Genomic DNA, 16,432 nt, shown 5'->3' on the forward strand with positions numbered 1-16,432 from the left:
GTTGCAAAAATAAAATATCTATATACAAAATATAAAATACCTAAATGAAAATATACATCTGCATTCATTGTATTTTTTTCTATGTACATTTCTGAAATGCACTTTCTGTAAAGCTACTTTGAAACAACATGTATTGTGAAAAGCGCTATACAAATAAATTTGAATTGAATTGAATTCATATTTTAGGCTGGGGGTCCTCTAAAAAAGTTTTTAAAAATGAAATAAATAGAATTAAAAAAATCTATATAAAAAATAAAAATACAACAAAACAAAACAAAAATGAAATGAGAGTAAATAAAAATGAAATGAAATAATTTGGTCACAAAATTCTTGGACAGTTCGATGTGGCCTAACTTAAACCAGCTGTCAAGAATGCCTCTAAATTGTCAGGGGTCATAAAAATACCATATTCACAATGCCTTCAAAGACCCAAGAGCTTTGTGAATGACTAATTGTCGGTGTTGAGCAGGTCTCAGTGAGAAATGAGTTCACTGTGACATTGTCCACAGCAGAGGAGTCTGTCTGCCGTGAGATATGATGCAATATGATGGATAAGAACGGCCTATGCTTTTCAAAGGCCTACATTACCACATTCCCCACGTGAAGGGAAAATTTATCTTCTCTCACTCTCTTTCTGCCGAGGATTGAGTGGGTGGTTGTCTTACCTGTCTGGAGTCAGGTTTACACTGGGTGGGAGGAGGGACATTTTACAGTTTCTGGGGGAGCCAGAACCAATATGAAAAGACACAGTCAAAGGAAACATACTAAATTTAAGTAAATGTTTAGGATCTTCAGAAAATAAATCAAGGAAATACAAACAGCATTACATTCCACAGAAGCAAAGCCACATCAGAAACACCTCTGATAAGGGGTGAGGTGGATCAGAGCTTAAATTTGTAACTTAAATTTGGACGACATCCCATGAATCATGTACACTAAATCAGCTGCTAAATCAGGTATTTGTGTTTCCTGTTAAAACACCTCAACATCATAAAAAACAAGAAGCATTTTATAAAATGTATTAGTAATTTGTATTAATTGAATTCACAATTAAATATTTTATTATTTTAATAATGTATATATTATATAAATTATATATATATATATATATATATATATAATGTTATATATAGTATAATAATTATATAATAAAACATTCTATATTATATAAACAAAATATAAAAATATAATAAAAATGATATATTATATAAACAATGTATATATTGTAATTTTTTATATAGTTAATAATTTAAATATTTTATTATGTAAATATATTAATAATCAATAATGTTTTTTTAATTATATATTATATATTAAATAATATATTACAAAATTCTATAATAAATTGAGCAAGTTTGTATAAGATAAAATTACATATATATATATATATATATATATATATATATACAGTATATATATATATATATATATATATATATATATATATAAATTAGATACATTTTAAGTGTACATTTTTACTGGAAAACTAGACAAAGATACTGATTAACAAAATTCCTTGCATTGTATAGGCACGGAAAACGCAGAAAAAATCACAATAAATAATAAAACATGACTTATAAGATCATACTATGTAACAGAAGAACTGTTGTGTCCTCTTCCCTCTTCTTGCCTCAAAATGACTTGGATGATGTAAAGCAGAGCGCGTTTGAAGAACTGACTGCGTTTAACGTGACCAACACCACTGGATTCTGTACATATCATCAGAGTTTCGGCCCAGAGTGAGCGCTGCGCTCTCAGACAGGAAACCTGCCTTTTCCTGCATACATCTCAGGTTGACAGGTAGGCTTTGGTTTGGGAAGGGGAATGTGCTAGAGAAAAAGACCACCTGGGTCACAGTGTGGTATAACAACAGGCAATTTAATGTAGTCAAAAGGATCTAAAAGGAATTAAAGTGAAAGTTCTCAGTATGGCACAGTGCCAAGGTATCAATGTTGCCGTTCAAAACACACATTCACAGCATACCTCGGGTTGCATTGTCTCTTTTTTGAAGTCTGACTGCAAACAAACATGCCATGTTGTGTCTACCTGCCCTGCCAACCTCAACAGAAATCATGGCAGCGCGCTGTTCTTTTCCCGTATCAGGGTAGAAAAAAGAAAAACAACGCGCAAAGTCACTACGCCTGCTTGGGCACACACTGATCTGTGATCAGCTTATGCTGTCAAGAATTTCATAAGAGGAATATTTCTTTTGGTGTCCAAATACAATAAACCTGAATGTGTAGGTCTAATCTTCTTGACCAATATGGAACACTCTTCATAGGCAGCAACTGAATGTCATACAAATAGTGCTGTGCATTATATATATACAGTATATATATATATATAGAGAGAGAGAGGGTTTTAATCAGGCCCGCCGACAGGGGGGGACAAACGGGTCTGTTGTCCCGGGCCCAGGGTAGGGAGGGGGGCCCAGAACTGGGCCCTCATTAAATTATGGAATAATTGTTAAAAAATAAATAAAATAGGCATATTTGTTGAAAAAATATCTAATATTTGAGTTACATAAAAGCTATTTATTCGTTTTCTTCCTAATTGTCCTTGAAATAGTGGTCAAGAACCCCCCCGCCCCCCAAACAAAAATGGTTTGGCCACTGATCGAAATATGATGTTGTCATTTGATTTGAAGTTCAGTAGGCTAACGTTACGCTCAAAATGTCAGCACAAGTCGGTGCTCAGAAAAGAAAAGAGAAGAAGAAAATAGAGGCCTTCGAGATGCCCTAAACAAATATTTTTAAAAAGGTGGTGACGGTGAAGCTGGAACTAACGTTAGTAAAGTCAACGTTGAGCAAGGTAAGAAACAGCGCAGCCAACGTTTATGAGTGTTGTCAAAGACCCGGCACTTCGGTACCAAGTCGGTACACATTTCTTTTTAAACGTCACGCCACGGTACCAGGTTTTCTCAAACCCGGGATGCGCGTGCTGCATGCCCAAAGCGCGTGCAGTTGCGTCCTCTTCATAAAAGCGCTGAGACATGGCGACCGGGGGTGCTGCTGCTGTGGTGGCTGTATGCTGTAAATCCACTTGTTGATAAGAAAGGAGGAAAGAGCCACATATGGAAATATTTTGGATATTAGCTCATAATAGCGACGCGGCGCGCTCGTTTTTACAGGCGCGCCTAAGTTCATTGTTGCAAAGCAACGACAGACGCCACGGGAGAGCAAACGCTTGTGGAAAGGAGAAAGCGGTGCGAACTGCGCTCTCCATGATGACGAGGAAGTATTAGCAAAGAATTTATTGATTTCTAGCCCTTGGATTAGCTTTACTACTATTTATGGAGATGAGAAATAAAAAGCCGGCTGAAATGCATCACTGTCATCATCGGTGAACAGATAATGGGTCAGATCCGAGTCTATTTTTGCTGTGCTGCTCATGCTTAAAAGTGAAAGCACACTTTTGATGGACAAAAAATAAATATGATTTCACACAAAAAGTGCCCAAAATGCACAGATTATGCATGTCTAGTGTGTTTTAACAAGAACTGCAGTAGGCTGTCAGAAAAGAAAATGAAGACATTTATAGAAAATGAACCCATTTAAACGTGTTTTTATTATTCATTTTGGGTAAAAGTATATGGTGTTTTATAAAAAATATAAAAAATCGTGGGGGGGGGGGGGGGGGGGGGGGGCATCTAAGATTATCTTGTCCCGGGCCCAGGCAAGACTGTCAGCTGGCCTGGTTTTAATGTTAGCAATTTCTAATGACAGGACTAGATAGCACATATAATGCTTTCTTTGAGCAGCACACTAAGTTTTGAAAACTGAGCAACTTGACTTTTGTGAGTCAACACTGAAGCAAAAGCACTGAACTCAATTCAGACTAAAATAGCACAACAACATGGTGAAACACTTCCCATGTGTTTGAATTATTGTTTAGAAGTCATGCATACATTTTGTAACATGTTTTACTGGCATTACTACATCAGAAATGACCTGGCATCCAAGAAAGTGAAAAATCAACATTCCACTGGTGTTCTGCAAGCCGTGGGTAGACTTGCAGTGAAAATAATGGCATAAAAGCCAGACCAAAACAAAAAAAGGAAAAGAAAAAGAAAAAAACATGTACACATGGAAGGCGTTGATTTGTCTTTCTCATCTAGTGCTAAGGTACCCCTTAAAGGCAGTCTGGTCTTTGGCTGAATAGAAATAGAAAATGAGTATAGGGTAGTACATGCGAAGTACATATAAATGGGTTTGGTTTCAAATAGCTATTTCGATACTTCCTTTGACAACAAGTCAGAGTTCCACACCTCTTGACCTCACGGTGGGTCTTTACTCTTCCATGATGGAAAAAATCTGGCAAAACTGGCAACCTGATTTATGTGATGTATGATTGGCAAGATTACCTACTAAACATAACTGAATATAAAAACATCAGCATGATTGGTCATTTGTCAGCCAGTAAGATGGACATGTAAATTGTGGTGTTCTGCCGGTTTCAAGATTATTCTGGATGCACGTTTCTGGATGTAAAGTATGTTACTTAATACTTATACACAACTTATGGTCACAAATAAATAAAAAACCTCAACCCTCAAGTTCTCTATAATATTCAGGTCTATAGAAATGGCTCAGCTTCCTCTGTCAATGCAAGTCTATGGAAATTTTGCCTGTTTTTATCATTTTGTCTGTTTTGTCATCTGCTAAGCGAAAATCTAATTATACAGTTATGCACCAGAGTTTAATACTTAGCATAGACAATTCTTAACATAAAGTATGAGAAATATCAATAGTGTTGCTTGCTTTAGCGACAATAATAATTATACAAGACAAATACAGTGCCGTTAAAAAGGTCAGTGAGATTTTAATTATTTTGAAAGAAATAATTATTTTATTCAGCAAGGATGCATTAAATTAATCAAAAGTGAGGGTAAAGATATACATTGTTACTGTTTTTTTTTTTTTTTTTTTTTTTTTACGCTGTTCGTTTGAACTTTCTATTCATCAAATAATAGAATATTTCTCCTCAATAATATTAAGCAGCACAAATGTTTTTAACCTTGCTAAAAAAAAATAAGAAATGCACCAAATTAGCATATTAGAATGGTTTCTAAAGGATCGTGTGACACTGAAGACTGTTGTAATGATGTTGAAAATTTCAGCTTATTAAAAGTCAGAAATAAATTACATTTTAAAAAATATATATATATAACAGAAAACAGATATTTGAATTCTAAAAATATTTCACAATATTGCTGAGTTTTTACTGTATTTTTGATCAAATACGTAAATGCAGCCTCGGTGAGTATTCATTAAAAAAAATAGAATAATCTTACCGACCACAAACTTTTAAACGGTATTGTATGCAATGAATCAATCAATATTTCCATATTTTGCAGATAACTTTAAAGTGCTTTTAAACATTAAATGCAAATATTAACAATGTTTTCTTCATGGGTTCTTGTCATCAGGGCATATATCAATCATTATTGAATCTAATATCCCTAATCCATGTTTTATCTGTCTATTATCAGTGTTACTATCTACTATGTCTACTATCCAAACGAAAATACATACATCAGCGATTAGGTTTAGCCTTGTACTTCTTATACGATCTAATGATCTTATCTTCTCATATGATGCTTATGATGCATATTATCCTATTCTAATTATAGATTTAAGAGAACAGTGGAAAGAAAGAGACTGGGCAGGACTGGGAGGCGCTAAAATATATCGTTGGCACTTCAGAGATCAGAAGCACAAGACACTGTGAGGTGATGAAAGGAAATGGGTTTCTTGCAAGGATCTCTTTTATCAACAGGTGTGAGGAAGAGAATGAAGATATGAGAACAGATAACCCGCCTTCCGTGAACTGGCAGAGAGTGAGAGAGAGAGACTATGTGTGACAGCTTTTATCACCACTCCAGATGAACCATCTCATTCTCTCTCTCCTCTCTCTCTCTCTCTCTCTCTCTCTCTCTCTCTCTCTCTCTCTATCTCTTCATCTCACATGAGCGGATGCGATGAAAGGTAAACAGTGTGTGTCCTATCTTAATTAGCAGAGCATATACTCTTCCACCCTGCTGAATAGTTAACGCAGCCATTAACACAACAAACATACACACTTCCAGAACAAACATCGAGCTGCCTCCGGGCCAGCAGAGACTCTATTCAGGAAATCTGCATAAAACAATGCTACCTATTTTTGAAATGCAAACTCAATTGATTCCTTCAATGCTGGTCTCCAAACTTAGCCAGTTAGGGATCAGCACCTCACTTTGCAATTGGACGTTAGATTTTTTGACTAACAGATGCCAGGCTGTTAAGCTTGATAACCGCTCGTCCTCCACTCTCACCATGCATACTGGTTTGCCACATGGCTGTGTGTTGAGCCCTCTTTTATACTCTCTCTTCACTCATGATTGTGTCACTGTATATGATTCAAATACTATAATCAAACTTGCAGATGATACCACTGGTGGTTGGCCTGATCAGAGATTCATATAGTGCATTCATCTAACTGTAATTACTATTGTATGTTATACATCTTTTTAATGTGCGAGTGTGTGTATGTGAATGTATATGGTTATGTATGCATATACATGGTTATATTCAGTCACTTTTTTTTTTTTTGCACTACTTGGAATGATTACTATTTTATCCTGCATCCTGGTTGGATGTTAATTGTATTTCAATTGGCTTTGTATTCGTACTTTACTCAATGAAAAACATTTAATTGAATTGAATTGAATATGGATTTACAGCTACGTTTGAGGTCTTTTTTTTTCCAAATAAATACAAGGATGCATTAAATTGATCAAAACTGACAATAAATATATTTATAATGTTGCAAAATATTTTTATTTTAAATAAATGCCGTTCTTCTGATCTTTCTATACATTAAAGAATCAAGAAAAAATGTATCCACGAAAATATTAAGCAGCACAACCGTTTTCAACAGTGTTAAAGGACAACTCCGCCGCAAAATGAACCTTTGGTCTAATAACACATTGGTACAGAGTCAACCGTTCTCTGAGATTTGTTTTCATGATAATCGAATGTAAAGAGTTTTATCTCTAAAAACTGTTTAGCGTATAACGCTAGTATATAGCGCAGAGCCCTATATACCAATGTGTTATTAGACCAAAGGTTCATTTTGCGCGGGAGTTGTCCTTTAAAGCTGCCGTCGGCAACATTTTTTTGATCTTATTCAGTGAAATCGACACTATAATCAGACAGAAAAACATAAATAAAGTGGTTTTAGAAAAAAACCCGAGCTTCTAACTCCACCTGGAGCGTGTTATTTGTTTTGCAAAAATCCACAGCTCCCGTACCCTGGGTTTCCCCATACTACCTTGCCGCAGCGCAATTTTATTCACGCTGCTAGGTAGTCTGGATACCATGGACCAAATTTTCGCCTCATTTAGGGAACCAATCACAGAACGGGAAGGGAGCAGCAAGACGATGACGACCTCTATGCGACACACCGAAGCAGTTTGTTTATACATGGATCCAACATGGCAGCAGACGCGAAGTTACCTTTCGATGCAGCCTTACGGCCGTTTCACACATAGGTTTCACACCGCAAGCGTGAGCGGCACTTGAGCAGCGCTTCAGCGTAACTACATCGTCACTGCAGCTGCAGACGCGCGAGAGTATTCACACTGGAAGCGTTTGTACAGTGTCACAGCAGTGGCTCCAAAGCTACATATATACGTGAGCAGTTCTTTACAAAGACAACTATACATTTGTTTTTAGAAGTTGGTCATTTATAACATTGATAGTCTTGAAAGTTTGTAATGGGGAGGTGTAGCTACAACATTCGCATATAAATGTTAAACTACAAAACAACCCAGAAAATGGCTCCAATCTATTAGTTTCAGTCATACTTTCGATATGTTTACAAGACTGAAACTCCGCGGATAAAAAACAAAACACACAAATAAACCACACACTCGGGTTTGATTTGGGTTGTGCTAGCCTATAGCTGTCTGTGTGTTACATAAACTAAAATAACGTTTATATATAATATTTTCTGGCTAGTTTACTTTAGTTTTTTTTTTTATATAATACACAACTTTCACCCAAACTGAATAATTAAAAACAAGTTTTTACCGGGTAGCCTAAATCTTCTATAAATATTTTTGAGTCTTTATTTTCTTTTATTTGCTAAAACTCACTAGACATGCTTATTCTGTGCATTTTGGGCACTTTTTGTGTGAAATCATATTTATTTTTGTCCATCAAAAGTGTGCTTTCACTTTAGTTGAGCGTGAGCAATGCAAAAACAGATTCGACGCCGAAACCCCCGCTTCACTGCTGCTCACGCACCGCTCCTGCTCGACGCTCACGCGCTGCTCCTGCTCCCGGTGTGAATGCACTCATTGATTAACATGCACGCCGGAAAAAATAAGCGCCGCTCACGCATGCGGTGTGAAACGGCCGTTAGATACACGCCATCGTGTACACATAAATCTCTGACCCATCGTCGTCTTCCTCGTCTAATTTCTGTCACTCTACATACGTCATCTGGTATAATTGAAACGATTGGCTATGAGCTACGTACAGGCGCATTTGATAGACATTCTTAGCACCCAATAAACGGCTCTGGGCATTCGTAAACCGCGCCTCAAATACGAGAAAATGAACATGTGGTTCCCAGACCCAAGTCTCAATGATACTTGGGTCTGACGTTAGCCAGGCTGCAGCTCCCGGATCATCGGGTCCAATTAGGGCTGGGGCGGTATGGATTTTTTCTAACCGCGGTTGAAAAGCAAGATATTCCCGCGGTATAGCGGTAAACCGCTTTAAACACCAAACCCCCCCCCCCCCCCCCCCCACCCACCCCCCACATCCGAAAAAACGAGCACAATTTGAAAGAGTCCAATTTTCATTAAGCTGTAATTTGGCATGAACCACTCACTGAATAGATTTCCTTATTTAAGAATAATCTCAGATACATTCGCATTGAATTCATCATTTTCAGGAGAATACATTATGATGTTGAACGAAATGAAAGATGAACACCTTTTCCAACATGTCTTAATTACAAAAAATATATTCCATATTTATGCTAACATAATATAATGTTATTTTTTATTTAATCTATGTCGATATGAAAAGTGAACACCATGAGTAAGATAGGATCATAAGATGGGTCAGACATGATTTTGACCACTTTATTAAGTTTTGTTTTGTAGAAAGCCTTTCTTTAAATTAAATTTCGTTTTGTATGAATTGTATCTTAATTTTAATCACTGTTTCATTGACTAATTGTCTGGAATTATACAAATATAGCAGACATATAATCAGGACGATGTGGAAGCGAAGGTGCGATCTCTTGCGCGTGAACTGGAGCTCGTCTCATATAAATGAACCGAAACTCGTGCGCCCATCGGAGACGGAGTTCACTGCTGATATTCTGAGGATACAACATAGCCAATAGGCTATACTAGGGACTTTAGCCTTTAAATATCTTTGCTGCATGCGCAGTCTCCTTTCTAGAACAGCCAAGAGCTTTCTAGCCTCGCGGCAGCAGCGCCTTGCATCGCTCATGGACCTTAAAACTGATCAAAAAATTCAAAAAACGAAAATTGATCAAAAAACGTTGGTGCGGATGGATGGCGGACAGATGATGAGTTTTGTGCTGCGGTTCCGTTGCGGATGAAATAATAATAGCCCATCCGCGCATCTCTAATACGAATTTAATGCTATGTGTCATGGAACATTCATTGCACTCCCCAACTCGCGAAAGGGATTTGCTCCATCTTTTGATAAGTTTTGTTTAGAAAACCTTGAATCCATGTAAGACACACTATCATTAGAAATAATCCATGTCATTAGAATCAATGAATCCATATCATTCGACACAACGTGCACACATGTGCAGGCCAATGTTTTTTTTGTTTTTTTTTTTGCGGTGATGACGGTGACGAGCTTAGACCCGCGGTTGGAGTCACGTGACCGCGGTATTGCGGTAATGCGGTAACCGCCCCCGCCCTAGGTCCAATCACCGCAGGGGGGTGTGAGATCTGACTGTCAATCACAGATCGGGCACACGCCACCCCTCGCGCACGTTACAATCACATGCACACGCCTGAAGTTCGCGAAAGTTTGCGCAGTAACGAAGAGTGATGGCGGAAAATCTAGTAAGCTCATTTAGAGTATAAATGACGTTAGCAATTGCAATCTATCGGTAGATTAGCCAGGACAGCATACCTCTAAATAATCCATGGTGTTGATGGATGCTGATGAGACGGGCGCGTTCACTGAAAATCTGGTGCACACGCACTGACGAGCATGAACTCGGTGGGAGGGTATTCGTTGATACTGGGGGAGGGCCATGAGAGTTGTAAACATTCAAAATTTTGCCTAAGTCCACTCAATGTGCCAGACTTGCCGACTGCAGCTTTAATAATAAGAAATGTTTCTTGAGCATCAAATCAGCATATTAGAATGATTTCTGAAGGATCACGTGACACTGAAGACTGGAGTAATGATGCTGGAGGTTGTAAAATAATACTGGACGAAATGAAAAAAAAAAGCGAATGCCCATTGTAAGGAATGCAGGGTTTGAATGGGTTAAAGCACAATGCTATGGTCTTACACATTTTTGAGCATCTTGACTTGTACCATGAGTGTTGCATTTCTAATCTGCCACAAAGGGGGAGCATGTGAGCACCCATCCGAAACCTAAAGTTCAATAACAGACTTCACAGACATACACACACAACTAACTGACATCCTTTAAATGCTACTATAGGACAAAATGTGCCTTTCAGTCTGAATGCTTTTACGTGTGGAGGTGGACAATGAGCCTGTATTATGATTTTATGGCTGTATTATGGTGCACGCTGATTATGTTTTGTTCCCCAGTAATCTAGAAACCATACAGTGCCCGTTCATTGTGATAAGAGACAAAACACCATGAATAATAAATAAACAGCAGTTCCCAGGTATATATCAGGCTCTAAAACATCTCTAATGTAACATCTGCAATCGTGCTGATCTTAATCAGAGTACTCTGACGACACTCACCTTGTGGATTCAGTCTTTGTGGATCCTTGTGTATTCAGATGGATTCAGTCTTTCTCATCAGCAGCTGTGAATAAAAGCCACCCGTCGACACCCTACAGCTAGCATCTCCTTGACACGACACATCTGTTTGGACCTTAGAGGAAAAAGTCACAAAATTGTCATATTTCTTGAAAAGTTGTGAATATGTGATGAAAATGTTTTCACAGATGAGGAATACATATATTTAAGTGGGAGACTCTAAATTTTGAATTCACTAGGCAATATCGGGTTAGCGCATAAGAGCTTGCAGGTGATGGGAAAGGAAGCCTGTGATCTCGGGGTCACAAGTAGTTATAGTGTTGATTGATGAATCCCGAATGGCTTCTTCTCTTTCCCAAATTAGAGTACAACAGCTGGTCAGAAAGGAGAGGATGGCACTCTCTTTACCATGTTAGCAAGCAACCTGTGTCATAAACTCGTTTCGGCCTAAACTCTGAGTAGGTTCACAACTAATGTCTCTGTCAAGACATTGAGGGATGGCAGGAAAGGGACGGGTAAGGGAGGATGGAGGGAGACAAATGGAAGGTGAGTGGTCTTGAATGATGTCCATTGTCTCGAATACGGAAGTTTACAAATGGATGAGCGTCCTGTGTAGAAGTTCTGCAAATTAATAATGGATCAAAACTGGGATTCTCATACTGCTCCATATATACAGAGACTGTAAGTGTTGTAAAAATTAAGTTATGACTAAAATCAGGTCTTTTATGATCCGTCCTATTTCAGTGTTTTAGGTCGACTGAATTGTATATCAAAATTCAGATCAGACTCCCTGTCAGCACTATTTGCAATGAAGTGATTTATGATTATTGTTCCTTCTCTGTTGTTTTTTCTCTTTTCCTTGTGGTGTTGAGGGAAATTAAAAAAGGTTTCATCACAGGAACCCCAGATGTAGAGTGAGTCCGACATCACCGCACGCATTCATTTATTCCTTCGTTTCAGATGATGAATCATAAAATAGAGGAGACTTCACAGTCAATCTGTAGCCGTATTAATCTTTTTTTTTAAAAGACACTGGAGAAAAGATGCAAGACAATTAAAATCTTTTCTCAAAGGCTGTTCATGTCATAATAAACCACAAATAATAAAGGCCTAAAATCACACTATTCCTTCCCAGTGCCCTCTTTTTTTGTGCTATTTTACAACCCAGGAGACTTATCAATAGATCGATAGATTGATAGATCTAGATAGATAGATAGATCTATATCTATAGTATAGATAGATATAAAGTTTTTGACAGAAGTGCCTTATATATGCTTATCAAGCCTGCATTTTTTTCATCAAAAATAAAGAAAAAACAGAACAGAATTTTCATCAGCCATTACTCCAGTCTTCAGTGTCACATGATCCTTCAGAAATCAGTATAAACTCAAAGCTCAAACTACAGTAATTTTTCCATGGAACCCCTAGCACCTCCTTGTGGGTCTCAGGACCCAGTTTGAAAACCTCTGGCCAGATAAAATTACCTCTGAATGTTTTTAGGAGGCATGAGTGAGAAGCTGGATACTGAAAAAAAGCCTAGGAGAAACAATTGAGATGCAACTGAGAATTCAATATGGAAGCAATATTAGACAATTTAGCCAAGGTCAGCATGAACAGAAGCAGGGTCTGATTCAATCTATCTATGCGTGAGAAACCCTGTTTTGAGCCTGTTTGCTTTGTTTCTGAACATAACTTGACAGGTGAAGTCCGCAGTCATCCGAGCCAGTGTGTGTATAGAGTGAGAAAAAGTATAAAAGAGAATGTATGAGTATTGCGTTTCCATGTCATATACCTTGATGTCAGTTATGGGCATGCTGGCAGATTATTTAAAAAAGCAAGAAAAGCTTTACATTGCAAAGATGCTCGAATGAAACATCACACAACAACAGTTGCAAATATTACATTCTTAAATAGTAGTGTTTCATCTCTTAATAAACACACAAAGACAAAGACGAAAGCGAATACTGTTAAACTACAAAACCCAAATGAGGCGGCTGCAATCGTAGACCACATTAAACAGAGCAGGCTGGGTAAAGGGGCTCAGGGGGGCTCTTCCAGCCCGATATGGCCATTCAAAGAATTGCATCCACCATCCAAACAAAAAGACCACCCAAAGCAAGCTGTGGCACAAGACAAATGAACCTCTCTAGTACCTCCGCATCACAGAAAAATAGATCCAATTACAGATATACACAAAATAATTCAATCATCTGTTCTCGGGAGAATTCAAACTTTTTTTTTCTCCCACTGGTGGCCTCATTGGGTCGTGCACCACCTATTTCCAGGTATTCAAGGAATCTAAACTAGGGGAAATATATATGGTGTAGAACAGAAACAGCAAGAGTTTATAAATTCAGTTAGAATCAGAACGGCTCTGCTTAAAAGAAAAGGTCGAACAGAAGTGTTGTGGGAGGTTTATATCTGTGTTGCCAGTCTACTTGGGGGGGACAACAAATTCAAATCGGCACACATGCTCTGGCAGATACATAAAAAGAAATGGAATGTGCACACTTAATCCCACAAAACAAGAAAATTATGATTATATGACCAGCTGATGTTAAATGGAGAGTTTATGGGTTATTCTATGAAAAAGATGCCTTTTCCATTTTGAAAAAAATTTAAACAATTTATCAGACAAATAATATGTAAAAAAAAAAAAAAAATTTGGCAATAAAAAAGGAGAAATTTGCTGGTCCCCAAAGAATAAACTTTCTTAAAGTTAAAATGATTATGTACAGTAATTATCATTTTTTTATGTAATATTTCATTACGTTAAATGGGGAAATATTTGATGCACAACTTTAAGCATCTTATTACTACATTATTCCAACTAAAATATACCAATGTAAATGCAATAAAGAATCATTAAAAAAAATCTAGTTTATATTTTTCATATTAGGAAACATGCATGCTTCCCAAAACAACAAGGAGAGGCTGGAAACATTCCTTTTGACAAAAAAAAAAGGCTTTTTGCTGATAAAATTACAAAAAATAATACACAGAAAATGGATTTATGCCAAAGTTTTTTTTTCTCACAAATTTATAAGAGAGACACTGCTTTATAGAAGGTTTCCTAAGATGCAAGGGGTGTTTCAATGGAAAGCTGCCAATTATACACCATACTGGGAGGTGTTATTGCTCCAAATGAACTGTCCCCAAGTCATTTGTTATGGATAAAAGTGTTCACAAAAAATAGGTTTCACTTTATTTCGATGGTCCATTTTGAACATTCTGTTGACTATAAGTAACATTACACCTACATGTCTACTAACTCTCATTAGAGTATTAATAGAGTATTAGTATACTGGTATAGGGTTAGGGTTAGAATAAGTTGACATGTTCTTTCAAAGTTACTTATATAGTAATGACTGTTGGGGGATCATTACAATAAAGAGTTAGCAGATATTAAGCAGACAGTCTACTAATACTCTAATGAAAGTTATTTGACATTAAGTTGCAAAGTTACTTATAGTCAAAATCAAGTGTTATGAAAAAATATGCTACTTAATGCACAAAATTTAGACACACCATGGTGATCTTCTGTCCCTTTCATTTGTTTCCTTTCGCTATAACCTGATACACTTGCAGACATGGCTCGTCACTGTATAATGCATATAATGGAAGAAAGGCTTTCGTCTGATTAAATCCCGATCTCCTCTAACATCATGCTGAAAACATGACCCAGCTGCCCGCCGCCGCCATCATAAGCCCTAGTTTCTCTTCTCTGCAAACCACTAAAAAACGCCCACAAAGACACAACATTCCATTCACGCTGCTCCCGGATAGTCTACCTTATCCATGTTTCTTAGTTCACACTGCAGACACTGCTTGTTGGCACTATTATTTTGGAAATCAGGTTGAAAATCAAAACAGTTCTTATTTAGAACCAGGTTTTTGTTTTAAAAAGCAGCATAATACAAGTGTTTGCACATACAGTAGAGGCCAAAAGTGATGTCTGGCCTAGAAAAATAGACATCTTCACACTTTATTCAAATATTATTATAAATTTGTTAAAGATTTTGTAATCATAATGCGTAGTTGTGCTTGGAGTCCATTGTTTTATTTGTGATAATGCAATGAAACATGCCAAATTGTGCGGACATAAAAAGAAGTTATGAACTTCTTTAAATGCAAGACATGCAAAAACAAGAGAAAATCAACAAAATAACGGATTATGTTGTAGTCCATGTGCTTTTTCCTTTGAGCTTTTTGTTTTTTGTTTTTCTCTGCCCTTTTTTTGGCATAATAAAATAAAACCTGTAGATGTAGTTTGTCTTTTTTCTGGCAAAACTTTTTGTCAGATATATACCTTAACCAAGTTTAGTGTTTTGTTTTTCCATCATATTTAAAATATTAAAAAATCTATATATAATTACAATATTTTTCCTCATATTTTGATGGTTCAATCAAACTTGTCAAGGTTCATTAAAAACAAATATTTCCTCTAAACAACACTTGACTGCTACTGTACACATCTCTGGTTACACATAACAAAATGAAATGCATACATCCAAGGCATTTAAAAGCTTTCATTATGACAAAATTCCTTTTAGAATCAATGGAATCGTTAAGGAACCAGATTTGTAAAAATGCAATTGCAATCAGAATTGAAAAAAAAATGGCCTAAAATTTATTTGGGCTGTCAGTGTAAACAAAGCAATAGATTTAAAGATTAATGGTCAATATTTTACAGAGTTTGGAACTAAAGTCTGCATGCAGTTAATTGTTCAGACTTAATGGGAAAATTGGAATACATGAGGTCCATGGCTCCAAAAAAACGCTCTATGTCTTTTGTATTTCTAAGTGAGAAGTTATTGTTGGCAGTGTGCATAGACCATATGTGATGTATATCAGGTCCAGACAGAAAGATAACATGGATGTGCCATTAGAAGAAAGCAGGAAAGACTGATAAGCCGGAAAGAGAAAGAGAATGAGAGTCTGAATGAGAGCATGTATGTCTGTTTTTCTGCGCTGTATCTCCATGATCCAGACATTGTACACACACTGTGTTGCTTCTTGCTTGTGAATAAACATTCATTCCTTTGTTGTTCTCTCAGTTCCTCTCTCTCTCTCTCACACCCACACACACTTTTGGTACCAGCATGAAGGTAGTGTGAAGAGCAGGCAGAGCTAATATGCTGAGTGAAGTGTAAACATACAGCGCCGTTATGTCAGGGCCTCACGCTTAGCAAGCCAGCACCTCAAAACACACCAACTGAACCGCCATCTGATGTCATTCACACACGGCAGGGTGTGGCTACTGTATAGCAAATACACATAAATAAGTTAAGAGTTTGTGATGGTTGGACAATCTAACTGGATGAGTTCACAGAACCACACCCTTTATATAAATTATAGAACTGTTCATTCATGATGACTAATTTGCTTGGGAATTTTAATGGGTTTTTAGTATAGTGCTT

This window comes from Rhinichthys klamathensis, unplaced genomic scaffold (genome assembly GCF_029890125.1).
Source record: "Rhinichthys klamathensis goyatoka isolate OS25496 unplaced genomic scaffold, OSU_Roscu_1.1 h1tg000972l_1, whole genome shotgun sequence".
Lineage (NCBI taxonomy): Eukaryota > Metazoa > Chordata > Actinopteri > Cypriniformes > Leuciscidae > Rhinichthys > Rhinichthys klamathensis.